This window comes from Zonotrichia leucophrys, chromosome 2, assembly GCF_028769735.1.
Source record: "Zonotrichia leucophrys gambelii isolate GWCS_2022_RI chromosome 2, RI_Zleu_2.0, whole genome shotgun sequence".
Taxonomy (NCBI): domain Eukaryota; kingdom Metazoa; phylum Chordata; class Aves; order Passeriformes; family Passerellidae; genus Zonotrichia; species Zonotrichia leucophrys.
This window is the reverse complement of record NC_088171.1, coordinates 103,866,187-103,892,884: the sequence shown is the minus strand read 5'-3', so window position 1 is coordinate 103,892,884 and position 26,698 is coordinate 103,866,187. Positions and strand designations below refer to the sequence as shown.

At 38.8% G+C, this 26,698-nt stretch overlaps 1 protein-coding gene across 6 annotated transcripts in view; it reads right to left on the bottom strand.

Annotated features, from left to right (window-relative positions):
* DLGAP1 (DLG associated protein 1) overlaps window positions 1-26,698 on the bottom strand; it is a 404,901-nt gene that overhangs the window by 342,467 nt on the left and 35,736 nt on the right. For 2 of the 6 annotated variants that reach the window (XM_064705914.1, XM_064705918.1), the window contains exon 2: window positions 4,010-4,115. The exons of the other annotated variants lie outside the window; for them this stretch is intronic. The gene's annotated coding sequence lies outside the window, so the exon portion shown is untranslated. The remainder of the gene's footprint in view (window positions 1-4,009; window positions 4,116-26,698) is intronic. 6 annotated transcript variants of the gene reach the window in all.

The window sequence follows — 26,698 nt, the reverse complement described above, 5'->3', positions numbered from 1 at the left end:
GAGAGAGAGAGAGAGACAGATAGCTATTTCTCATGAGAGGAAAACCCAAGGTTTGCACACTGTTTGTTTGCTTTGTTTCAACTGTTGCTCTTCATCCAAAATAACTTTTCAAGGCAGTTAAACAAAAAATAAAGTGCCTTTTCACTGAATATACACGTTTCCATGTAGCTTCTTTCCTCTGCAAGCATTCTGCAAGCTGTGGGAGAGGGGAGCAAAGCACTAACAAACAAAACCAGAGAACAATCTATATCAAGAGGTTAGTGCTCCCAAAAAGCACCAGTAATTTCCATCAGACAGGTTCTTATTCTGTGACTTTCCATTGTCTTTTGGGCAATTATGCATCTCATCCCTGGCTTTGCACTCTAAGAACAACAGTGCTTTGGCCTCTGCTGCCCACGGCATCCTGACTCAGTCTTTCCAGGGATCTCTATCCTAGGAAATTCTATTATATTCTTTTCCCTCTGTCTGGCATTCCTGGGGAAGAAGAGGAAAAGAAAGAAGCAGCACTCCTCACCCTTAACTCCTCAACAACCCACAAACAAGACTCCTGTTTTCCTTAAGCCATCCTTAAAAATTCTTTATTCTGTTGTCACCAGCAAAGACCAATATTCTATAACACAATAAAAGATACAACCATATTCCAAATAAATATACATGGAAATTAAGAACATATATATACCCAAATGAAAGTTTTTGTCTACCTCATTGTTTTCAACTGACTGAGCACATTTTCTTTCATGTCCATGACACATTGAGAACAGAAGCACAAAGACTATGACAAGAGTGATCAAAAGTGTCAGCTCTGTTTGGGCAACAAAACTTGAGAAGCCTATGCCTAATCTTTCAGGTTACTTCATGTTTTGTTGCACTTTTCACCATCAGACCACAGTTCCTATTAAACTGGCCCCAGCTACAGATATAAATGTTCCCAACTTAAGTTAATAAAGCTGCAGTTCTTATTAAAAAGCCCAGAAAATAAGCAACCCTGAGTGAGTAGTTATCCTCGAGAATCTTTATGTCTACATAATTTTTCCAGTGCCATAGAGGAATTCTGGGCCACAGGCAAAGCAGAAACAAAATAAGCCATGTTACAAAAGCAGTCCTGTTGGAGTGCTCTACCTTACTATCATTTGCCACCTCTATATACAATCCCAAAGTAAATCCAGCTCTGAGCCAGCAAAGGTTCTGTGGAAATTAGGGAGAAGAGCCTCTCTAAGCATATAATTAACCAGATGCATCATAATGTGTATGTACAAAGGTCCTAAATTAATCCCACATGATTCAACTACATGCTCAGCATACCTAATTTGCAAGTGCTTGACTTTCTGGGCTTCACAATTCCTTGCCAGAAAGGAAGGGTTATTGACTTGAATAATGAGTCCAAGTCTAGAGAAGGACATTGAACAGGCCATCTGCAGTCCTGTTCTTATCAGCATCTAGTTTTGTGGGTTTTTTTTCTGACACTCTACTGCCTTCCCACTGTATGCACCCATGCCCCATATTCTAATCTGCCCAGTTCCATCCATTTGTTTCACCAGGATCTCTCAAATTAATAAATTTCTTCAGGAAATCCTGGGTGGGAAGTGTTCTTCAAGAGCTCTTAAATGTACAGGTGACTCATTCAAGCAAGTGATCTGAAACAGAGCAAGAGAGCAAGAACAGGATTCTTTAATGATAATGATCTTACAACATGCAGGTGACAACCTGCAAGAGAGCCAGACATCTCTACAATACCTCTATAATATCACCAAATGGTTTTTTATCCCTATTCATCCAGATTACTTTGCAACCAAGCTGTTGTAAATTGGCAACAACAACTTAGGCTTTAACTTTCTTATTTCAACTTTACTGAGGCTACTCCATTGAAGTATTTTGAGAAATACCACACTAATATGCAAGAAATTACATGTATCTTCTAAAAACCCCCCAATTTATGTTTGGGGAATCTCTACATGGCGAAACAGAAAAAGGTTTGGGATGGCTGATATCAGTTTGCACCCAAACCCTTATACCTATGCAGATAATTTTTCAAGGACTTAAGGAGCATACTTCCAGAAAAATATTAGTATCAATTTTAGTCATATTAGTCATTTAGTCATTTTATCGTATTAGTATCAATTGCCTCATTAAAATGGTAATTCCTGGAAGAAAAAGTTTTTCTGTTTTGTCATCTAGGTATCTCTGATCTATCCGAAAGTACCATGCCCAGGAAACTTGGGAGTTTATCACTGACAGGGAGGAAAATAACTGTGCGTGCTCCTGGTCAAAATACAAGCAAATGAAGTACTTGATGTCTCCACATCCACCTGGTCACTTTGACTCTTCTGTTCCCCCTTCTGCCCCATCTCAGAACAAAACTATTAAAAACAAAGGGAGGGTCCCATAGTACTGTGCTACACAGAGGGAATCCTGCTATTCCTGAGAAGAATAACAGAAGACTGAATGCCTTCTGTTCCCTCCCCAAACTTAATCATCTGGATAGAGCTGGTATTTCTGTTTGATTTCTTCTATGCCTTGTAGCAGAAAGGAACATACTGCCCTGAATAAGACAGACACTAAGCAATCAAAGATGTTTGGATGCAGTACAGATTGTGATTATTTTCACCTTTACCTCTTTGGCTCAATTTATTGCTGCCCACTCTATTTTGCTTTATGAAGCAGTACTGGAGAAAAAAATCCTCATTCTTTAGCTGAGATAGTATGTGCTGCTTTGTGAGGCAGTTTTCTTCTCAGCTCAGATAATGCTCAATACCACAGTGCAATACAGAACAGTTCAATATGACCATTTGCATAGTGAACGATGCAGAAGGTTGAATTGAGTAATTTATGAGGCACTAGATTTTTGCAGGAATATTATCTGGGATTTAAGTTGGCTGGTTTTGTGTCTTCCTTCAGACTCTGTGAAAGTCTCATTCCTTCTCCTATTTTGAAGCAACTAGGAAAAGAAATGGTGAATACTGAGTAGCAGGAAGATGAATTGAATCCATTTTAGCTTAGCTGCCATTAATCCTAGAACAGATAATATAAAACAAAGCGTTGTGTCTCATTCAGAGATAATTAAAGATAACCCTAGTACCATTGAAAGTCCTTCCTATCCACATTCCCAGTGTCCATGGAAGCTCTCTGAAATGCAACTTTATTAGCTGACCTAATATTTTGCTCATTCTGCTGAGGAGAAGTAGTGGACTTTGTTTTAAGGATGTTTTCATGGCTTTCCTCTAAACCTGCAGCTCATCAGTCTCCATAGAGGAGGCTGTTTTAAAACAGGAAAACTGGTTCCATATATGCTGTAAAATAATAAAGAAATTTTCAGTACAGGGTGAAAAATATTTTCTTCTTGGGAAATCCTTAAAAATAGAGAGTCCCCACAAAAGTAAAGGAGAAATTTTCTATAAAGGGGTGACAAACAAAATCATAGAGAGCATATCAAAAGCCCTGGCTTACTGTTTTGCTTGGGTGAAGGATACATATATAGGCCATCTCTGGAAGTGTTTTTTCCTAATGTGATATTTAAATATTTCAGTGAGGAAGATTGCAAGCATAGCCTGCCCTCTTTTTGCAATACCTTATACAACAACAGATATTGACTGCACTTCTCAATTAGCTTATGTTTAAAAATTAAATTTAAAATAAAACATTTCCCTGTAGACACAGCTCTCTAACAAAAGTTCCTGCCCTCCAAAATACGTTCCTCAACCACTGCTGAAAAGTGCAGCATCCACAGTTAAGCACAGCAGTACATCTGAGACATGAGTGACATTTATTTAGTTGTGTAGACCAATTATTTCCCCACATTTCACAGAGTAACACTTGCCTCTTTTGTAACTGCATCATGTTGCCAGATATCCATTCATTTTGTGGTCCAAACACAGACATTGCTATTCCAGCTGCATAACTATTAAAATTCCCCATAATTCATTTACAAATCTCATGTTTCCTGAGAGCAGAATTTCATGCTTGCATTAAATTTGGATCAAATTTAATCTTGTCACCATTGTGACAGACATACCAGCTCCTGACCAAGAACCATGCTGTATCTCCCACTGCTGCACCTGGGAAAGGGGCTTCATCCCTTGTTTTCCACAGATGGCCACGGAACACTGAAGTCTCTGTGCCTGATGGAGTGAAGAAATATTCACTTTAAGCTACTGTGCCAAATAAACCACCCTAACTGAGCAAGAGCAATACCGGTTCCATATCTATATTTAGCAATTGAAACTGACTACACGTGAAGGGAAGCACTACAGCACTTCAACGGAGACAGTATGAATTGCACATTGACTGAGAGTATCAAGTGCTCTAAGAAAAATTCCTTTCCAGGGTTTCCCCACTGGCTGAAATACTTACAAACAGCTACAGGAACTGTATGTTTCCAGTTAGCACTAACAGAAAAACTTACAAGAAAAAAATTTAGTTTCAGGTGAAAATGTGAACAAAAAAAATCAGCTAAGTAATTTTAAATAAAACTATTACTCAACAGAACGGAAAAATAGATTCATCAATCATATCTTCACTACTTCTCATTTTCACTTTGACTCAAAATGAGATGGATGCCACAGACAAGCACACCATACCCACCTATTATATCTGACACTGACATTATTTACTGTGTATTAAAAGAATTCTTCTGGCACTTGCATACAATCGTGTCAGCTTTAATTGCTAAGATGCACTGAACAGCTCTTCTAAACATAGAAAAAATTTACATTTTAAAAGCAAATCAAAGGCACAAACAGGTGGAAGCACTCCATTGTGCCACATGAGACCCTTGTTCCTACAGCTGCAAACCAGCACGAGTGCACATTCGCTGAAATATCAGCTTGGGAGTAAAAGGAAAGAAGTACGGTGATGAATCCTATAGTCCAAAAAAAAAACAAACCACAAAGCCAAGAGTGCAAGTTTTATTCCAAAATACTCAAACAACATGCTTGAAAATGAAAGGATCTTAGAGTTTAAAAAATTATGTGCATAAATAAGCCAGTTACTAAATTATATCCTCACAGGCAAAATAGGAGATGCAGTCTAAGTCAAACAACACTAAAACAGGCTTACAGCTATTGGTAACAGCATCTAATCACTGACAAATGCAAGGATTACTCAGGTGAAGTTCACAGGAGACAATGTACAGTGTGGTATTACTTATTATTTTTATCAGTGAGCTAGATGATGGAACAAGGAGTATGTTTTATTAAATTCAGAGATCGCACTAAGCTGTGAGGGATTACAAGTATTTTGGAGGCCATGAACATCATTCAAAAGGCACTCAAATAAACAGAGAAATTGTCTGAAAGCTGCAGCTCTCTTACAAATGTGCATAACACACTGCAGAAATAAAAGAACGCCAATTTGCACAAATTCAGGACAGAAATTAAGCAAAAGTTCAACTGTTGAAGATTCCACAAAACAGGACCTAACTACAATTTATCACAAAATAAATTTACATTATCTGTTGTCCCACTCTTAAATAACAAAAATCAGTCATCCCACTGAGATGTATGATCAATCTTCTGCACAGGAGACATGAAGAAATTCTCCTCTAGAGATTCTCCTTTGGAAACTTCAGTGGAGAGTTCACTGGGGCTGTACTGACCTTGGTCAGTAAAGGAAGCTGCCTGCAATTAATCAAAAGCTTCAGCTGATCAGACTCAATTCATACATGGATTAGATAATTCTTGCCACTCTTGGCAAGATTCCTGTTAAGCATAACTAAATGGTAAATTGGGGATAACACATCTAGATAACATAAACAGCTAACCTGTTTTTAGATTGGATAAATTACCCTAAAAGAATGCAGCAGCTTAGATCCTTGATGGAAAATGAGTTTGTACTAAAAGAATAATGAGAAGCAGTGGAGCCTTTCTTCTTAAAAAAAAAAGAAAAAAAGGAAAAGGAAGGCTCCAGGTGGATTGATCAATATAAGTGTATCCTTTCTAAAAGAACTGAAACTCTATAGGGCTTGCAGAGAAATGTGTCTGGGGAGGAGAGAACAGCAAGAGTGGAAATGAACAGATGGGGAGATAACGGCAGACTGGCTGATGGAGCAAAGCAGCAGACAGAGAAAGAAAGAACAACTGGCAGGGAAGGCAGCTAGTGGGAGCAGTAGGCAATGGTCCTGGCTGGCAGGGAATTGCTGGAGCTGAGTACTGTGAGCCTCAAGGTCAAGAGCATGGCTCCAGTGAGGTGTACCAGTGCAGCTAATAAATGGCAATCCTCTGGCATAGACAAAAGAGCCTCAATATCTGTTTCAGCGGCAAGATAAAACCTGCCCCTAGATGGACTCTTCTTACTGAGGGCTCTTCAAACTCATTTATCCCCTTGACTTCAGTGGCTGTCACTCAGCATCAGGGAAAACAGCTATCAAACCTCTTAGGTCATGCTGCACTGCAGGCAAGCCTTTGGTGCCCATGGTACACGACAGGGCTGGTTTGTGCACGAGTGCTGCACCTCAGCTGCTCAGAATGATTAATCTGGGAAGGCAACAACCATGCAGAGCAAAGCAGGTGGTCATTCTCATGCTGGGCATATGCAATGGAGACGAGGTTTACAGGTGTGCCAGGATAAATCAGGCATGGTTTGGAAGGGGATCTTAATAAACAGTTTGAAAAACTGGTAGATTTATCTCTCCTATAAGAAAGGAACACCTAGCCATCTTCTCCACAGCACTCACAAACAAGAGCAGCATTGATCTGTGATTTAATTCAGATGTGATTCAAGACTAAATGCATGAAGATTTGTCATGTTCTCATGCAGACTAGGACTGTAACTCGCTTGGGAAGCTTTGTCACTTGGGGTTTTGTCATGCTGTCTTGTTCCCCATTAGCTGAGTCAGGGGAGGTTTAGGTTGGATATCAGGAAAAGGTTTTTCACCCACAGGGTGGCTGGGCACTGGAACAGGTTTCCCAGGGAAGATCTCCCAGCCTGGCAGAGTTTGAGAAACATTTGGACAACACTCTCAGCACATGGTGTGACTCTTGGGGTGTCCTGTGCAGGGCCAGGAGCTGGACTTGATGATCCTGATGAGTCTCTTCCAACTCAGGACATTCTGGATTCTGTAACATTTTACTGTCTTTGTGAACAAGCAGATTCAGCTCACAGAAACTAACTTTAACCATACAGCTTGAATGGACACTTCCATTCTACCATCACAGCATAGTTTATTGGTGCTTCCTATTGGCTTGTCAAGTATGATGACTATCTGCCTCAAAGCATTTGGTTTCCCTGATTCTTCTCCAAAGAGAGAATTCTGCATTAAGAGTATAATTTTCTTTAGCAAGTAATGTTATTGGGAATTTCTATTTTTAATTTAAGAAGCAAAGTTAGTGGGTTCTTACTGCTCTTTTAAGGCCTATCCACTTGCTTGGAGTATAATGTGGCGAGGCTTACACTGCTCACTTGAAACATAAAGCAAAACTTCATAAAAAAGAAAAACAGATTCTACAAAACTTTTTTTTCCTCCTGCATGGCTAAGGCTTTGTTTGTTTGTCTGGAGGGGAACAAGGACAAAAAGAAGAGGAAATAAGGCAGTGTTTACTCTGTAGAAGAAAAAAATCACAATCTACAAAGAGGTTCAGAAACACTTGATTAGCAGAGAGTAAAATTAGGAAAGAAGCAATACTTCCAGCTGTCACAGCTAAAACCACCTGGCTGGCAGCTCTAAATCTTCTAATTATTAGACAGAAAAAATGGGGTTGAGAAAGTTGCTTTTTCTTACTTTCACAAAGGCTTAGAAGTAATTGTCCTTGAAGGAATCTTGAAAGTTGTTAGCAGTTTTTCATGCCATCTGTACACCAATAGCAGGTCTTTTGTTGTTTTAAGAGCATGAAACAGCATTGGACTCTCCAGGACTTTAAATCTATTTTTATGGGATCAAGAAAAAAGGGAGTGGTAGGTGCAAGATCTCTAAAATAAATACTTTGGTTTTAAATAGAATAATATAATTTATATCATATTTAGATCTGCAAGATATTTAAATCGTATTATGGGTTACATATGACACACAAGCCTATATTAGGAGAAAGTTCTGCCATCCATTTCCCCACAAAAAACACTCTAATGGAGTTTGTCCATATTTTAGCTGATGATTCCTCTTGCACACTCAGTTCTGATTATTTCTACTTATAATGACATGTACTTTATATAACCTGTTTGAATAACTTTGGATAAACAAGACAATGCACAGAAATGAATATGATCTATATAAATGAAATAAAAATATAGCCCATGAAAAACTTATCTATAGAAACACAAAGACAAAAATTACTTTTTTGTCAATTTTTACATGAAGATCTGCAAGCCTTTTTAACTTTTTAAAATTAAATATAAAATTTTCGATGACTAGTGTCAAAATACCTGGTAAAGCTACTCCTGCAAAAATCCCAATGTCTTTCCACTGAGAAAAAAAGTCTCCAAACCCAAGGCTCCCAACTTTCCATTTTTTCCAAGTTAGTGCATTATTCAGGTTTATTTTTTATAGATTGGGGTTTTTAACTTGCCCACAGGAAAAAAAAAAAAACAAACCAAACAACCTTAAAAACACCAGTATCCTTCCTTCCTTCCACAAACTGATCTTCCATGTATGAGTGGGCAGCTCTCACCACTGGTTGCAGCAGATTTCTCATAACAGAACCTGTAGAAACTCCCTGAAATAAGTGAAGGAGAGAATTAAATAATTGTAAGCTAGAAGGATACCTGAGGCAAAAGGAGGCCTAGGCTTCTGTTTCTGGAGCTATGTGCAGATACCCCTTCTCACTTAAGGACAGGAAATAACGTTACCTCTAAGTGGTTATACGGCATGTAAATACATTAGAAACTATTATCATTTTAATAACTATTTTATTCATGTTTATAAAACATGTTTATAAATAAAAGCTAGTACTTTCCCCTACAAAGTACAATGGGGGCTGTTGTGAAAATCTTTCTAATTTTTTCTAAAGTATCAGGCCTACCTAAACATTTGCTCAGGAACTAATACTGGGAGGAGTCAGAAAGAGACAAAAGCTTTTGGAATGAGATGAAGCACAAAATTCCTAAACTGATTCACTTTGTGATGACAACAATTGCTAATACGTTTTCTCAGTGAAACAGGCATACATATTTGAATATTATGGCTATTTACATTTTCCCTTGCTTCTTGTTTTCTTACTTACCATACAAGTTCAGAAGCACATGATGATGAAAGAGGGAAGTAATGAAACCAGCTTCTCTAGAAGTTTGCCAACTACATGAACACTACACAGTGATGTCTCAAATTCTATAAAGTTTTTTGTGAGTTTTTTAATGAGGAAAATATGGATTTAATGAACTTTGGATGCTCTATGGCAGCTAATGGATTTTGCACAGATGCAAAATGAAGTATTTCTAAATAAGGTCAAAGTATTTCCTTTCAAAAGCATCAAAGCAATCATCAAAGGCTTTGCTGTTTTGACTTAGTATTACTGCAAGGTTGAGGCAAGAACATTTGAGCTAAATGCTACCTCTTTTATCCAGCTTCACTGGGTACACCAATAGCCAGAATCCTTAATGCCAGAGCAACAGAAATACAGAGAAGATCTAATTTCCACTAATCCTCAAAACCAAAATACATATCAGCAATTTATTAATTGTGATTTCTACAACAAATACATGACATAAACTATCACACTTGTCTCAGTTTTACAAGCATTTTGGTGATTAAGATGGAGTAGACTAGCCATCACCAAATCCCTACAGTGTGACCAAAAAAAGGAGCCAGCAGCTGAACCAAATGCAAAAATGCATATTGTGTCTCTTTCTCCCATGATGTTATGCTGAGGTGGAAGTGATGTTAAAGCCACCAAGCTTCATAGAGCATTTAATTTTTCTGTTTTCAGGAACAAGTTCAGACAATGATTGCGAGTTTACCTTTGATTCCTGATTACTATCTATAGCAACTAAGTTTTAAAACTTAACTTTTAAGTGAATGCACTCCCATGAAACGAAATAGGCTGGCAAAGAAAGATGGACTAGGATGGACTAGAAGGACAGATACTTGGTTAATTTCCCCATGCTGGAGACAAGTTATTGAACACTTATGAAAATACATAAACTGTTGACTATAAACGCCTTTTCGAATGCTGGCCATAATGCTAATTTGCAGGTGTAACCTCAGATACTTCAGCTTTAGAACTGAACTTCACAAAGAAGTGAACTGATCAAGTATGTTTCACACTTGAGGCTTTTAATTACAAGAACTTGTTCAGTCTTGTTAATTATATTCCACCCTCTCTCTCAAAAGGCAGGAAATGAGGAACAAGGAGAAGAAAAAAGGCAGCAGGGACTGAAAGCATGAGCAGGGACACAGTATTTTAAATTCTTAAGCTGACACATTTTTTTCACAATTCATTTTAAATCAATACAATCTACACATTCTTTCTGAGCTTTCAGCCATATGTAGAGCAAGAACCTACTGGGGTCAGCAAAAGAAACCTTGAATATAGTTTTTCAAATGAACCATAGAGTTAAATGTTTAGCAGTACGTGTTAATAGCCAGATAGATGATGGAAAATTATCTTGCAATAAAACTTTCAAGACAATGCCAGCTACACTTATTTTCAACTACTCTTCTTCTCCCTGCTGATTCTACCTGCCAGAGTACAGATGAAATACACGGACTTCAAGGTTTGAAGATTTGCTTTTTCAAATTAGACTCCTTCTCCAAGCATCTGAAAACAGCTACAAAGAAGATGCAGAAGTGTTGAGGTCAATGCTGTAATCGAAAGTTGTGCTTCAAAACTTCCCCCCACGTACAGAAAGGACAAACTGTCAACCCATTAGTGGTAATTTCCTATAAGAGCAGAGTTAAAATACAGGAGCATTCAAGTCATTGTCCTCAGAGGACCACATTCACTTGCATATTTATCATCACCTCGCAGCCACCAGTCCACGAGAAAAAAAGCTCAGTTAAGAACGCATGAATAATAAAACAAGAACTAAATCTGCGACAGCTGTGACAGTTATAACTTCTCTCATAATGAAGCCAGGTGTCAGGAAAAAGGTACTGCTTTAAGTCTAGGCAAATCAAATGTCATCATCTTATTCACAGACATTCTTACTGACAATTCAGGTGCAATCATCATACCAATCCAAACCCACCTATAAAAATAGCCCACTTTGATAATTTTAAACTTACTCTTAATGAATAACTCACAAATTCTGCATTTATGGCAATAGATTGAAAAATATCTGTCAGGTTTTCTGTGATTGAATTTTCCATATTCCTAATGAAAATAAGCATTATTCCAATGACAATTATATTTCAGTTACGTATTTTTTCTAGGTAATAAATGCAGAATTTATCCATTTAACTGCAGAAAGCCAATGATGTCCATATTAATAGAATCATAGAATGATTTGGATTGGAAGGAACCTTTAAACTTAGTCATCCAGTTCCAATCCCCCTATCCTTACACTAAGACCAGGCTGCTCAAAACCCCATTCAACCTGGCGTTGCACACTGCAGGGATGGGTCATCCCCAGGTTCTCTGGACAGTCTGTTCCAATACCTCATCATTCTCACAGTAAAGAATTTCTTCCTAATATCTATATCCACCCTCTTTCAGTCTGAACCTGTTCCCTCTTGTCCTATCACTACATGCCCTTGTAAAACGTCCCTCCTCAGCTTTTTTGTAGGCCCCCTTTAGGTACCGTTGCAGCCGGAGCTGCAGCTTTTGCTCCCAGGGAAGCACCCACCCACCCTTCTGCTTTCAGGGACAGGCAGGATGAGTGCCCTTGGCCTCTGCAGATGGCCACAACCAGGTTTCTGGGTTATGTGCACTACAAGTCTCTTCACTCAGCCTTGGAACAACATATTTCCTCCAGCATCTGGACATCGCCATTAAACACACACAGGTGATTAAGATCTTGAAGCGCTGAATTTTGGAAACAGTAAATGAAGCTAGATTAACAAATTGTTAAAGAAGCATTTATTCAATCCCATGTCTGTCACAGAAGTGACAAAATTGAGAAAGAGAGAAAATTACATTGCTCTTTAATGACATTTTAGGACAATCTAATATGATATGGCTTTGGTTAAGGCTTCATTGATCCTGACAATATCACCACTACAGACTTTGATATGCTGTTCACAACTTGTCATTACCATTTATGAGGACATAAATGCTCAGTTTGGAAATAATTCTTTTCATTAAAATGAGGTTAGCATAATATTAGTTAGAGAAATAAACTTTGTAATATTTCAGATAACTCTCCTTCCAAGCCCACATTTAATTCAAAGCCTAGTATGGGTTTTTTCTTTTGCAATGGACAGAGGCATTTTATAAATAAGGAGGGCTATGTGGTAGCAAGTCACAAAACCCCAAAAAATCCCACCAAAAATGAAAATAGGACACAGAGGTGAATGCCAAGGAAAAAAGGAAAACACCTACCTAGTACTATGAAAACATGGATATTTAGTTCAGCTTAACCACAGATGATCTACAAAACCAAAGAGCAGCAAGCTCATGCTAGCCTAAAGGAGGCACAGGTTATACCAGAGATACAAATGTTTCACCAGATCAGACCTATAGGACCCTGTCTGCATTTACACAGGGTTTTTCTTACACATGTTTAGGGTCAGCGCACCTATGTACTAAATGTCTTTACTGCCAGAGAGAAGTGTGAATGTATATAAATGCAAATGAGACTCAGGCTCCCCTAAAAAAAAATCAGTTTCCATGTTAGGCCTACCCTGAATAAATTAGCGTTAGTAAGAAATGAGTACGTTTAACTCTTGTAATGAAGCCACTTAACACAGTGGGGGGTGGGAGTGTCTGTCTTATATTTTGCTTTCAGTAGTGTTTGAGGGAAAGGCTGACGTATTTAATACCTTCTTTGTCTCAGTCTTGAATTATAAGGCCTTTTGTCTGGATACACAGGCCCCTGTACTGTAAGACAGAGAGAGGAGCACAATGAAGCCTCCAAAATCCAAGGCAAAATGGTCAGGGACCTGCTACACCACTTAGACACACAAGCCCATCGGGCTGGATAGGATCAACCCAAGAATGCTGAGGAAGCTGGTGGAAATGCTCACCAAGCCACATTCCATCATTTACCAGCAGTCCTGGCTGACTGGGGAGGTCCCAGTTGTCTCAAGGTTGGCCAATGGGACACCTATCTACAAGAAAGGCCAGAAGGAGGGTCCAGAGAACTACAGGCCTGTCAGTCTGACCTCTCTGCCAGAGAAGGTCATGGAGCAGAACATCCTGAGTGCCATCCCACAGCCCGGGGAGCAGGCACTGCCATCCTGGGTTTGTGAAAGGCAGATCCTGCTTGGCCAACCTGATCTCCTCCCTTTACAGGGTGACCTGATCAGAGTGTGAAGGAAAGGTTGTGGATGCTGTCTACTTGGACTTTAATAACATTTTTGCCACTGTCTCCAACAACATTATCCTGGCTGCTCATTACTTGGGTGGCAGCACTATTCACAGGGTAAACAAACAGCTGATGGCTGGGCCCAGAGAGTGCTGGTGAACAGAGCTACATCCAGCTGGCATCCAGTCACAAGTCGTGTTTCCCAAAGCTCTGTACTGGGGCCACTCCTGGCCTGTTTAATACTGATTATCTGGACAAGGGGATTTGAGTGCATCCTATCCTCAGTCAGTTCACAAACACCACCAGGGCAGGAGCGTGGATCTTAGGGGGGCAGAAAGCCTCTACAGAGTGATCTGGACTGGTTGGATCAATGGGCTGAGGTTAGCTGGATGAGGTTCAGCTTGGCCAAAGGCCAGGTCCTGTGCTTTGCTCCCAATGACCACATGAAGCACTACAGCCTTGGGGCAGGGTGGCTGGAAAGCTGCTGGGTGGAAAGGGGCCTGGGGTGCTGGTCAACAGCAGCTGAACGTGACCCAGCTGTGCCCAGGCGGCCAAGAAGGCCGATGGCATCCTGGCCTGTGTCAGCAATAGTGGGGCCAGTAGAACCAGGGCAGAACCTCGGCACTGGTGAGGTTGCACCTCGAAAACTGTTCAGTTTTGGGTGCCTCACTCCAAGAAAGACATTGAGGCACTGGAGAGTGTCCAGAGAAGGGCAATGGAGCTGGTGAAGGGTGTGGAGCACACAGCCTATAAGGAGCAGCTGGGGCAACTGAGATTGCTTAGCTTGGAGAAGAGGAGGCTCAGGGGAGGCTTTATGCTCTCTACAACTACCTGAAAGGAGGCTGTAGTCAGGTGAGGGTCATTATCTTCTGTCAAGTAGCAATTGATAGTACAGGAGAAAATGGCCTCAAGTTGCACCATGGGAAGTTTAGATTGGACTTTATTCCATTGATAGTGCTGATTAATGGTTGGACTCGATCTTAGAGGTCTTTTCCAACCTAAAGCGTTCTATGATTCTATCAGGGAACAATGGATAATTACATTTTTCATCTGACTCAGAGAGTTATAGCAGTACAGTGGCCGGTTGTGCACTTTCCGACTCTGGCATTAGGAAAGTGAAGACATGCTGCATAACATACTGCTTTGACTAAACTAGGTTGTAGATCTCCTTCAGAATATTTTCCATCTCTTATGCCAAAACTCCAATTGCCCAACTGTGGCAATGAATCCATAGAATAATTTAAAAACCAGGAATAACATAAAAGACTGAAAAAGTTATCTGTAAGGAAACAATACATTTATATATAACGTATATATATAATATACAGTATATATAAATTTACATGGGTACAAATTTAATTTGGGAAAAGATCAATAGAAATAGAAAAGAAACTCAGAGTTTATCTCAGTTTTACAGGCTGAAGTGTTTTATCACATTTCAGTGGATGCTATATTATATTTAGTCCAGTTTCTAGCACTTTTTTAAATAGTCTCGGCACAATCACCTAGCAAAATCACTCCTGAAAAATATACTACCTACCCCATGAAGCACCTAAGGCACAGGAGTGCTGATCTGCATTATATTACATGCTGATGCATCCTATATTACAATCCACAATTTAGACAAAGGCACACAATTGAAAAATGAAAGCACAGAGAAATCAGGCAGCAAGTGCAGAGCTACACAGCAGAGACTGGGGCAGAATTAAAATGAGATGATGAGATCTGAACTTCTGCATAAACTATATTAAGTTTTCTTTTAAACCACACTGAGAGGGCTCACCTCCAACAACTGCTGAAGATATAAAAAAGAAAAATAAATATATATATATGCTCTACACATTTTTGGAGCAAGTCTTTTCACTCCAGGCAGCTAAAGAATCCACTGTTCTCAAAAAGATAACTCACAAATAAATAATTGTGTATTTTCTTTTTTTGTTATGTTTTTAAAGAAATACCATTTTTCTCAAAGCATAATCCAAAATTTTGGTCTTGGAGAGGTAAACAGTTTAAAAATACAATAGAACACAGTCTTTTTACCAAAATTCAGCTTTCAAAGAAGATTTTTAAAAATTATTTTTATACAATATAACAATACAAACCACTCTACATGATACAAAGGTAGCTTTGATGCTACTGCATTTATAACAATGTTTTATTCATGTATTTCTTTTGTAGCTCTGTCACTAAGAATCGAATCAGCTACATACAACTTAATTCTTCCCCTGCTAGTTGTGTGAAGAGAAAGATGATATTGCTTTCTGATTGCAGTAAAACAAAATGAAATACATTATCTGTCTGTTCTACTTTGAGTAACAAATGCAGTGAGTATGAGAAATGACATGCATGGCTACTTTTCAACAGAGGTGTCACACATATGGAGCACTTTTTTTGTTATACATATTTCTGTATTTTCCAAAACTGCATCTACAGCTGTGGATCCAAGTACCTGAAGTACTCTGCCCTATTATCCTTTATATTTGTTTGCAATGGATATTTTGTGATACTGGTAGTTAAAGGGAAAGACCATATTATGCACCCAAATGTTTCCATTCCTAAATAGTGAGAGACTTAAATTGCTTTGTTAATAGTAAAAATATCATAAACAAACCACACTTATGTCCAGTAGTACTTTCAGATTTCATCTGAAATTTATTCTAGTGCAGCATATGAGGGAAACTTTTTAAAAACCTATGGAAATGAAAAATCAAATGTTAATTTTCTCCTCAGATTAAATGAAGATTACAGCTAAATTCTTTGTTAGCAAAGCAGATTGCCAGTGACTATGGATGATGACAATCCATGGCAAACTAGAGTATGACATTGATTATTTCACAATAGCGTATGAAAGGTACTAAAGCACCTTCAAAGAAAACCTTAGGTTACCCTTGCTCTGGAAAAAAGGAATTAAATGACCAACTAGGAAACTGACTTCTTGATTAGAAGACAACCTCACAGGCTTCATGTCCTGCAAACCCAGATAAGCCACAAGACCTATTACACAGCCCAGGTCCCTCCTACAGCCCCTGCACAAAAATGGCATATCCCTTCCATCCCTTCCATCAATGCTCCAAGCCTGAAAGTCATTTAATGTGAAAATTACAGACTCCCAAGGATAAAAAGCCTTCAATCTCATGTTTAAATGGGAAGTTCTGGAGAGGAAAAATCCCCATGATTAGAAGATGAATGTTACAAATTATCCTGGACACATGAATTCAGTGTTAGCAATCTGACACAATCAATTTCTTTGGAATTTTGTCCTCAGTTTTGAGGGACCTGCCATACATTAAAAGCAAATAGCAAGAGTAGTTAGATATCAAAGCTATTGAGTCCAAAATCTGTAGCTTTGGAGGCATAGTAAGAATTCACTGTAAGCATAACATGAAGTTAAGATTCCATAGAAACAGAAGAAATTACCATTCTAATTCATGCAGATGATGCTCTGGTGCTGTTCTGTAATGCAACAAGATGGATTCTCCTGGTGGTTAAAAGCAATTTTGAAGTTGTTGGTACTATTATATGTGCAAAAAAACAAAAAGCAAAACCAAAGACAAAAAGCATCACAGATGTGGCCAAAAAAGGCAGTGAGAAACAAAAGAGAATCAGAGGAACTCTAGCAATACTAGCATAGAAGAAAGCTCAGAGAATGCATTTCAAGCATATTCTTGGCACTAAGGAGAATTTTTAGAATAAAGAGACTCCCTTTATTATTCCTATTCTTCTTTTATTTAGGAAGATATAATTTTATGAAGATTTGTTCTGCAAACAAATGAAGATGCACTGACTATTATAAGCAATTATCTTACCACTTTTTCTTCCCAACAGAATAACCTAAAAGAATCAGAATACCAGCTAACCATTTATCTAAAAAGATATTGTGCTATATACTCCCTTTTGGATGTAGTTGGACTACAATCAAATACAATACTGATTCTAGTTATGATTCTGATGTTACATAGGTCCAAAGAAAGTATTACTCCTAAACCCCTTAGCAGCATTCACTAATATTTGAAATAGCTGGGCGCAGCTCTGCCAAACTGTTTATCAATAATGCCATTGCTTTGCCATTGTAGGCACTGCAAAATGATGCCCCAAGTTCCCTTGGAAGCGCAGCCAAGAGAGAATTATGCATTGCATGTTCTTGACTACTTGTCCATGGGCTCACTGTGGACTCAGCTAATGCCATAGGCTTTTGGCAGCTGGCAGTATGCACAGTGTAAAACATCATTCAGCTTCACTGTCTCAATCACTGTGCTCCACAGAGCAGAAAATTAGGTTCGACAGATTTAAAGGAGGTTCTTGTCATTCTCTGTAATTCATATAAATCATTATATATATGGCTTTAAAATCTCATCCGTAACTTCCAAAGAATGATGACTGAGTCAGTGTGATTATTTTATACCATTATAGAAAAAACCCAAACCCAAATTATGAGTTATGATCAAATGTTCATTTTCATTCCCATGGACAGAATCACTGACATAATTTCTATCTCTAAATATTCTTTCATTTTGAGAGAAGCTTAATTTCTGTATCATCTAACCTTAACTAACATGAATAGTAGTATTTTTTTTCATATTGTAAGTGGATAAGACTTTTCTGCTGAAACTACCTTTTTAATGGAAAAAGAGAATTTATAGGTGACATTTTAGTCACCCATAAAGTGTGTCAGGTTTCATGAATTTTCTGTAAAATTTAAGCAGCAGTCTTCTGTATTTTGTCTTGCACATACTGCTTTTAGGACACCACATTGACACTACTGGGAACAGGTAACTCAGAAGCCAAGCATCTCCAACACCTCAGGAATGAAATTATCCTAAATCTGAAGAATCCATGACTTTATGCCATGGAAAACACTCCACTTCCAGTGTTCCTGGCCATGCTGTGGAGCAGCCAACCTGTGAAAGCCTTTTTCAAGTTTCTAGCCCCAATACACAATTCCTATCTGCCTAGCCAAATTTCCTCCCCTTCTGTTTCACTGGACAGTCCTCAGCCTCTCAGTGTCCACACTGCATATGTACTTGTTTGCACACAGACTCCTAGCTGGAGCAATTCAAGTAGTTCCCTTCATGAGAGAATCTATCACAGATGAGAAGACAATAAGTTCCAAGCACGGCACAGGCCAGTTCACATCACCCACCACAAGTCACTCCTTAGCAACTGTAGAGCCTCCCAAGAACAGTGCATCTCAGTCTCCAGATACGCTTTTTTGCAACTCCAAAATTTTCCATTGGCCAGACACACCAACTCTCCACCTTAATTCATTTGCAAACAAAGAAATCAGGGCTGGATGCAGGGCCTGAAATAATGTCCTTAAACATGATACTGGAACTGCCACTGAGAAACTGCCTTTCCTTCAGGACCCCTTTGTACCAATGTTGAGGCCACCAGTTTAAGAGTCATGAAAGGTTTTGATCAAGTGTGCTACAGTCTTCTTGAAGCCTTTAATATTTATACCAATGGTGTGTTAGTTCTTTTCATATCATCCATCTGTCTTATTTTTATCCCAATGATAGGGAAAAGAAGAGATTAAATGCTAATTTATGAAATAATTTCCCTCACAAGATAAACCTCTTCATTCAAATGTTAATGTTTGCACTTTACTGATGGGACATTTTTTAGATTTTCTACAGCTATCTTGACTTAGTAACTTCTGAATTTGAAAGCTTACTTAATGCCTACTGCTATTTCATCTTTGTTTATTCTACTTAATCACCAAGGCACACTGGATCCACATCTTTGGGGAAGTCTGCTGCCTCCATGATGTCAGGAAAACTCTTCCTATCCTGATACAGCCTTCAGATTACTCTCCACTACTAATTCTTCAGGTAGGCAGCAATGAAAAAGGGGCATGCAATCCTGATGGACTACAAGGATATTGTGAAATTATGCTGGAAGAAAATTAGAAGTGCCAAAGCCCAAACTAGAATGTTATCTGACTATTGCAGACAAAGATGTTTTAATAAGAGACAACAAAAATGTTTTAATAAATACGTCCACAAAAAAAAAAAAAAGAATGGCTAAGGAGAATCTTCATCCTTTATGAGATGTGGGAATAAAACATTCTCTAAAGGTATTGGGAAGAATTTTCTTTTTCCAGTGAAAATTTACTTCAGGAAGATACGTGAATATTCTTCCTCACTTGTGAAATTTCAGTCTCAACTATGAGTGTTGATTTCAGTCTCAGTTAGCTTCAGGCATACAGTTTTGCCCATGTGCTCCTGATGCCCCATGGTGTATTCTGCTTCCCAATAAAACTAAAATATATGGGACAGAGTCATGTCTCACTCAGCTCCTACAGATGGGCTGACTGATTTTTGAACAAGAGTATTTAAAAATTATAAAAAATTTACTAGAAAGATTTACTGAAATAGCTACCTCATCTGCATTTTCTTATTTGTTTTTGTACACCTGATTGCAAACTGTACACACAGTTTGATTAGTCCTGCTGTGTACTTCTCAGGGCACTGTAATTGGTTCAGAAGCAAATCAGAGAGCTGCTTCTGAGTGCACCTAAGCTCAGGAACTATGTCCTTACACATTTTTAATGGAAAAAAAACCTGACCAAAAATCCAAAACTCAGAACAACCCAGCAGCATCACCCAGTGCTTTGACACTCTATAGCAGTTTTCTCACTATAAAAGATAAAACTCAGAAGCTGCTGATTTAGTGGTCAGCCCGAATGAAGTCAAATGAGAGCCAATAAGCATCCTTCCTTTCCTTGTGTGCGATCACTTCAGAGGAACCTAGAAGAAAGAAATCTCACATGGTGATGCGTTGCAGTGTGCTGTAATAGCCTGTTTTAAACTTCCAGGTCCCTTTCCCAGGTGTGCCAATACCCTTCTTTCCCTTCCCCCCTCGCCCCTTGCTGGGCTGTCAATCAGTTTTAACATTCTAGCAAGGCGTCGTGTGGTTGGTCAAGTTCAAAGGATGCCCCTCAGGCCCAGAGGTCATTGGCCTGTCTAGGTGTCATCCTCCCCTGAGACCCCACCCCTCCCACCTGGTTGGTGGCTCACCTGTCCCCTCCCCTCCCCCTGTCCCGGGAGCTTAAAATGTGAATCAGGCCATGCAGTCGCAATTCTGTTGGAGCTATTACTGACATTCAGACCTCTGTGACCATGGAATAAAGCTCTGGATATTAAACCCTCCAGCAGAATCCATCTCCTTTTCCTTCTCACCATTCGCCTGAAGCTTTCCTCCTGAGGTAAATGGAGTTCCTATCAAGCCTGGACTTTTTCAGCTGCCCAGCTGCAACCACCAGCAAGCTAAAGGTATGTCTGGGGTGATACACCACAGTTGCCGCCTTTGGCCCAGCAGCAAGGGTCAGACTGGCCCAGGCACAATCTAACTGGTAATATTGGGATTCATATTCCAATAGTGATGGAAACAGAGTGAAGGATTGCTATTTCCATTATAGTATTTTTATTTCTTTAAACACCAGTATTTAAAATCTGAGGTTTCAGAAAAGGAAAAAAGTCTTGTGTCTGCATAAATAGAAAAACAAAGGAAGACTCTTCTTCTTGCCTTGCAAGAGAAGGTGGAAACAAAAGACAGAAGTGTCCCCTGCAATAGCTATTTACATGTCTTCATTTAAACAGAACCTGACACATCATTTTTAGCTGCTTAAGACGGTTGTCAAATTCCCTCTTCCACTGCAAACCACATAAAAAATCCTAACAACCAAGAGCTGCCTGGGGTTTTGGGCTGTAATGGTAGGCCTAAGCAACAAAGGAGGAAAGCAAAAGCAGACCATGTCCCTCACACACGTCCTGATCCACACACAGTTCAGACACCACCATGTGTTCCACAGTGTGGCTCACCGCACAGTGCAGAACAGCAGACAAAAGAACAGATCTGAAGTCCCTGCAAATCCACCCTCCCAATCCCCATGCAGGCAAGCAGAAAAGCACAACGCTAGTCTCAGCAACTGCTTCATGCAATTAACAGACCCATTTACAATTTGGCTCTGAATTCATTTTCACTGTCTCTTATTAAGTCCTGGTAAAAAAACTGGTTCAGAAGCTATTTTGCCCCCTCTTTTTACAAGGAGGACAAGGTAAAGGTTATTACATTTTTACAAGGACAAGATAAAGGTTACATTTATGTATAAAGATGAATACTTAGTATTTATATTTAAAGCTACTTCTGTACCTCAGACCAAGTCAAATTTCTCAGTCCACATAGTTGGTGCTTAGATTCAGCTGGAGGAAGAACTGAATCTCTGCTGAGCTACCTAAGAACCACATATGCAGCCAGGTTTATCATCATGAATTCAATACATCTTTTTTCAGCAGAATTTTTCTCATCTGTCTATTACATTTACTCACATCACATTCAGGAACACTTCAGGAATCAGATTTTGTTCTTCCATCCTCCAGTGTACCTGAATTGATGTAACTTTTCTTTTTTAATTGAAAACATAGCATATAAGATAAATGAGAAAAAATATAGAAGAAAATGAGAATATTACAAAATGCAAATATATAATACTGTATGGAAGAGTTATTGTGGTTAATAGAATGCAAGATAAGAGCAGCATTACACCTACTAATAACTAAATTAAAAAACTAGCTAAATAAATTTATCTGTGGAAATTTACCTAGCCATGACCTAGAAACATTAAGTTCTTTATTCTATATCATTACAATCTCTTATTAATGATTGCAATTTTCATTACAATCTCACCTCACTATTCCTACACACACCAAAAAAAAAGTCTGAAACCATCCACAGCCCCTTCTTGAGGAGTTTCTGTCTGGAACTGTTAACCTGGTTTGTTCTCCCTGAGGCAGAGGCAGTCTGTACTTGTCTTTTTATCAGCCTGCTCCTTCTGTTCACTATTAACTGATAAATACCTCCCCCAAAAATACATTCACCCAGTTTTGGTCTGGAAACTGTTTTTCATACATAAGACTGCAAATGTAAACTAAAACATCTTTCCTCAATCCTCCAATAGCATGTTTTACACATTTCAGCCAGAAAGCTATGTGCCCATTTGCCTGTCTTACAAGTTCAAAACTTGTTGTTGTGAGTTTGTATTTCTTGCCTTGAAGATATGCAGTAGGTCTAAAGAGATTATTTTTTTTTAATCACTCCAATACCTCAATCTGGGATCCTATAATCATTCTGGGCCTCATCTGCTTTGCATCACTTGGCAATTTAAGTTGTGCAAGCTATATTAAGTGCTCACATATTTTCATACGAATGGCATGTGCAAGATGTTCCAGGTTACTCACACTGAATCCACCAACTGCAATAGACTGCTAGAGAATTTTTTTTTTTTTTAAACAGGTATTATACTCACAAATATCCTTTTGTTATAAGGTGAAGATGTTTGGAAATGCCAAAATTACTTACTGCTCTGTGCACCTTTTTGTTCCAAGGCAGTTGAGAGCTCTTAGCGCCTCTGTAAGCTTTGTGTTTTCAAGTCCAACAACGAACTACCTAAATATCCATTTAACTGTTAAGACACACCATCAGCTTGTCAGAGTCAGATAACATACAGCTCTGAAAATCCATTCACCCACCCAGTCATGCTTTATCCTTCTACTTCCTCATGTTTTTTCTAATTCAATTCAGAATGTATTACACTGGGAAGGCAGCACCTAAAGGGTCAGGGCTTTCCAGCTAGAAGCCCTGCCCTGGGTACCACTGGTCCTGCCCATTGGTGTCTCAACCACTTTTATCTTCTCTTCAACCCCAAACTCTCCACAGCAGTCTCTACTGCTTCAGCTCAAAAGTCCCATTGCCCTGCTGGGCTTTGTTCGAGACTGTAACGTGTTCCTTTAATGTCACAGAACTGGGTAATCTGTGCGCATCAAAGAAAATAAAAAACATGCTGTCATTCAAACAGAAAACAAAAGATATTAATCATTTGGTATTATCACCACACAGCACGTGTGTGCATATGACTAAGACACGAGGGAGGAGAACCATATGCACCAAGCTATTTGCAATGCAGACCTGAAGAGGTTTTCCAAATTAGGTCACGGATGACAAGAGAATCAATACAACACACACAGACCCAGATGCAGTATTTTCACATTCCTCTTTTTAAACTGGATGAGGTGATATGAGGACCTCTTGGGTACAATTTATGCAATATGGGGTTTCATAAGACTGAGGTAACACTGATAACATTGTGAAGAAAAAAAAAAAAAGGTTTTGTGAAGTTTATTTCAGTTCAGGAACTGGAGCTGCTCAATTGCCTTACTGACCAGGTGTCAGTGAAGAATCAGTAAAATCTGTTTCAATCTATGTACAGCTGATGTGTTGCCAATTTTTCCAGAAATAGACATTACTGAGGATAGCTCTCTCCTCTTACCTTCCACTTGGATCATTGCAATCTGCTCTGAAGTTAGAAAATATTTGAAAAATTCAGCTAGCATAGAAGTAGGCAATATTTTAGAGGCAAACCATTTGGAAACAGCCATCTGTGCTCGATAATGGTTGGAAAAATTAGAAAAAATGCTACTTTTCTCTTTTTTTCACTAGTTCCACTCTTTTTTACCCTTTCTGCAGTGAACTTCTTTTCAGTATTTGTTGTGAAGAGAAGATAGCATTGCAGCCAAATTTTGTGTGATAGCCTACACCATACCAATTAATTTGCATTGACCAGAGACCCTGGTATCCCTGACTTACTTCAAGTCTCATTTTTTTCAGCCACCTCATCTCTTCTAATCTCTCCACTCTATTATATCCCTTCTACTTATTTTCACTCTTTGCTTCCACCACCAAGACCACACAAGCAGCCAAGAAGTCAGTATGTTGGTTTAGGTGGGATGCATCTGCCAGCAAGGGCACCTTCACCAAAAATCTACTTCAGTTAGAAAACTTATTCTTTCCTTATTCTGATAGAGCTTGGATTTTCTGACTGTCAGAAAAAAGCACAACCCTTCCTGCAGGTTTCTGAAGGAGACAACATTTAGCATTAGTTGGTTGCTTTTTATTTGAAATAAAGCCAGGTACGATGACAGCAATGATGTCTTTACTAAGCAGCAGACCATTTATTTTCCTCACACATGTATCACATGCCTTCCTACATTTCCTTTAAGCTAAAAAGGCATTTCTATGGAGTAGATCACTTATTTCAGTAAAGACAACTGAGAACTCACAATTTGTAAGATTTTTAAATACTCAGCAGGTCAACAGACTGTATGTGGTTACAAATCAATGTGACCAAAAGAAAAAAAGACACATTCACTTTTCCAGTACCTTAGTGTAAGTTTCTTGCCATCATCCATTGTCTCCATAAGCACTTCTTCCCATTATACATGAAAAAAGAAAAAGTTCCTTGCATTTAATTAAAGAAATTAAACAATTACTTAACATATATATTTGATTTACAAAAGTAAACAAGAATTTCTAAAACTCTAATTAAAAGCACATACATTTTTCATGGTAATTTCATGTTGCTAGAAGCCTTTATTTTCCTGTTCCTACTAGAAGCTTCCTACAGGAGATGGCTTAAGTAGCAAATATATTATAACCTTCAAATTGTAAATCTCCATTTTGTTCCACAAAATGATAAAATTACTCCTAAATTATACCATTTATATTGTTTCTTCCACTCCTTTCTTCTGTAATATTTAAACAAAAACTAGAAAATCGTATTTGTAGAATCAGTGGAAACTCAGAAAGCTGTTAGGTCAATGTATATACACTCTGCTCACTGACCTAAATTATAAGAGACTAACTTCAAAACCACTAACTGAAAAACAAATCTTAAACACTGAGTAAGTGTAACAGATCCTGTAACTATTCCTCTAGAAGAAATGCATTAGAAATGCACTAGCAAAAAAAAAAGTCACCAAAAAAAACCCCAACCAAAACCAAAAACCCCAACCAAACCCAACCTCTCCCCGCCCCCCAAAAAAACCAAACCCTAACAAAATAAAAAAGAAAACAACCAAGCCAGAACCATTAGGTGTCACATTAACTCAGACATGAGTTTCTTTTTTTGCAGGCCAGTAGCCCATGGCAGTCCTCCTCCAATTCCCTGTATTACTGAAGCACAAAACCTGCAACCTCAGAGTCCTCTGGCAAACAGCAACACCACAGTGGGTCAGCTCTCTCAGAGAAATGGGTTCTGTGGTTCAGCTTCCAGCCTGGAATCAAACAAATTCCCTCTGTTCTTTACCTGACACAGACGAGCTCTGGCAAATAAAGAGGAAAAAGACCTGGCCCACTAGAATCCAGGGGTCCTTCTCCAAATGCTCAGTTCCCAGCTGCATCCTACTACTTTGTGATGTCAAAAAGCAGTCTTTTGACCACAGGACACCCCAATGTTTCCAAATACTGGAAAACCATCAGCCTTCCTCCTTGAACCATGAGGCCTGAGAAGATACAGCATACTTCAGCCAAATATTCAAGTCTCAAGACAATACAAAAATAAATATTTTTGCTTCCTGCTTCCCAGGTACTGATGAAATGGAGAAACTGTATTTCAGAAGCTGAGTCCGGCCTTTTTCAGAAAAATTCCCTCTTGTCCCTTAATTCAGATGACCCATTATGTTGTACATCTGTAAAACCACTGGCCTACCCAAAAGCAAGATCATAGGAGGAGGTGTGACCCATTCCTGAATTTGAACAAAATTAATTCAGTCCAGGTGCCTCCAGGTAGTGACCTTTGCTAACTAAAGAAATCTATCATCTTCTACTTTTGACTTCCTTAAAATCATTTCTTTGATATGGTCATTTGCTCTACAGCTTGTTAAGTCCTTTATCCTGCTAGTTGCCTTCATCTCCTGGATTTTACATGGCTTTCCTACCTGAGTTAAAAGTTGTATTTATTTTACATTGATCATTCCCAGAGTACTTCAAGTATGCACAGTATGGCATCTTCAGATCCAAAAATTAGCAAGTCATCCTGCCTTTAGCTTTGACTACAGTCCTTGCTTTAAGCCAAACTGAGGATGGCAACAACAATGCCTTTGGCATGATCCCACATGAAAGCAGCATGACCTTGGGAGGCTCAAAGAAAAAGGAGCAAAGCAGGGTATTCTTCTCACAGCATGGTGATATATACATAGGAATCATCTATCATGTGCTCTGCTGCTGAAAATGCATGTAGTACCAATTTCCTCACATTCCACTGCAGATAAATCTGGTTACCTTCCATGATTTTACTTGCAATATTACCAACATCTTAAAAAAAATTATGGTTTGAATACACACATTTTGCACTAGCTCTGCCACTTTTCAGTCCTATCATGTATTCCTTCATTATATCAACACTGATTAAAAAGAAAAAAGAAAAGCATGCCTAAAATAATTTGTGGTTCAACTCTCAGATAGAAATGCATGAAACGAGCTGATATTTATGACACAGATCAGGAGTGACGGAATGTCTATTTCTAACTTGTTTCTAAAG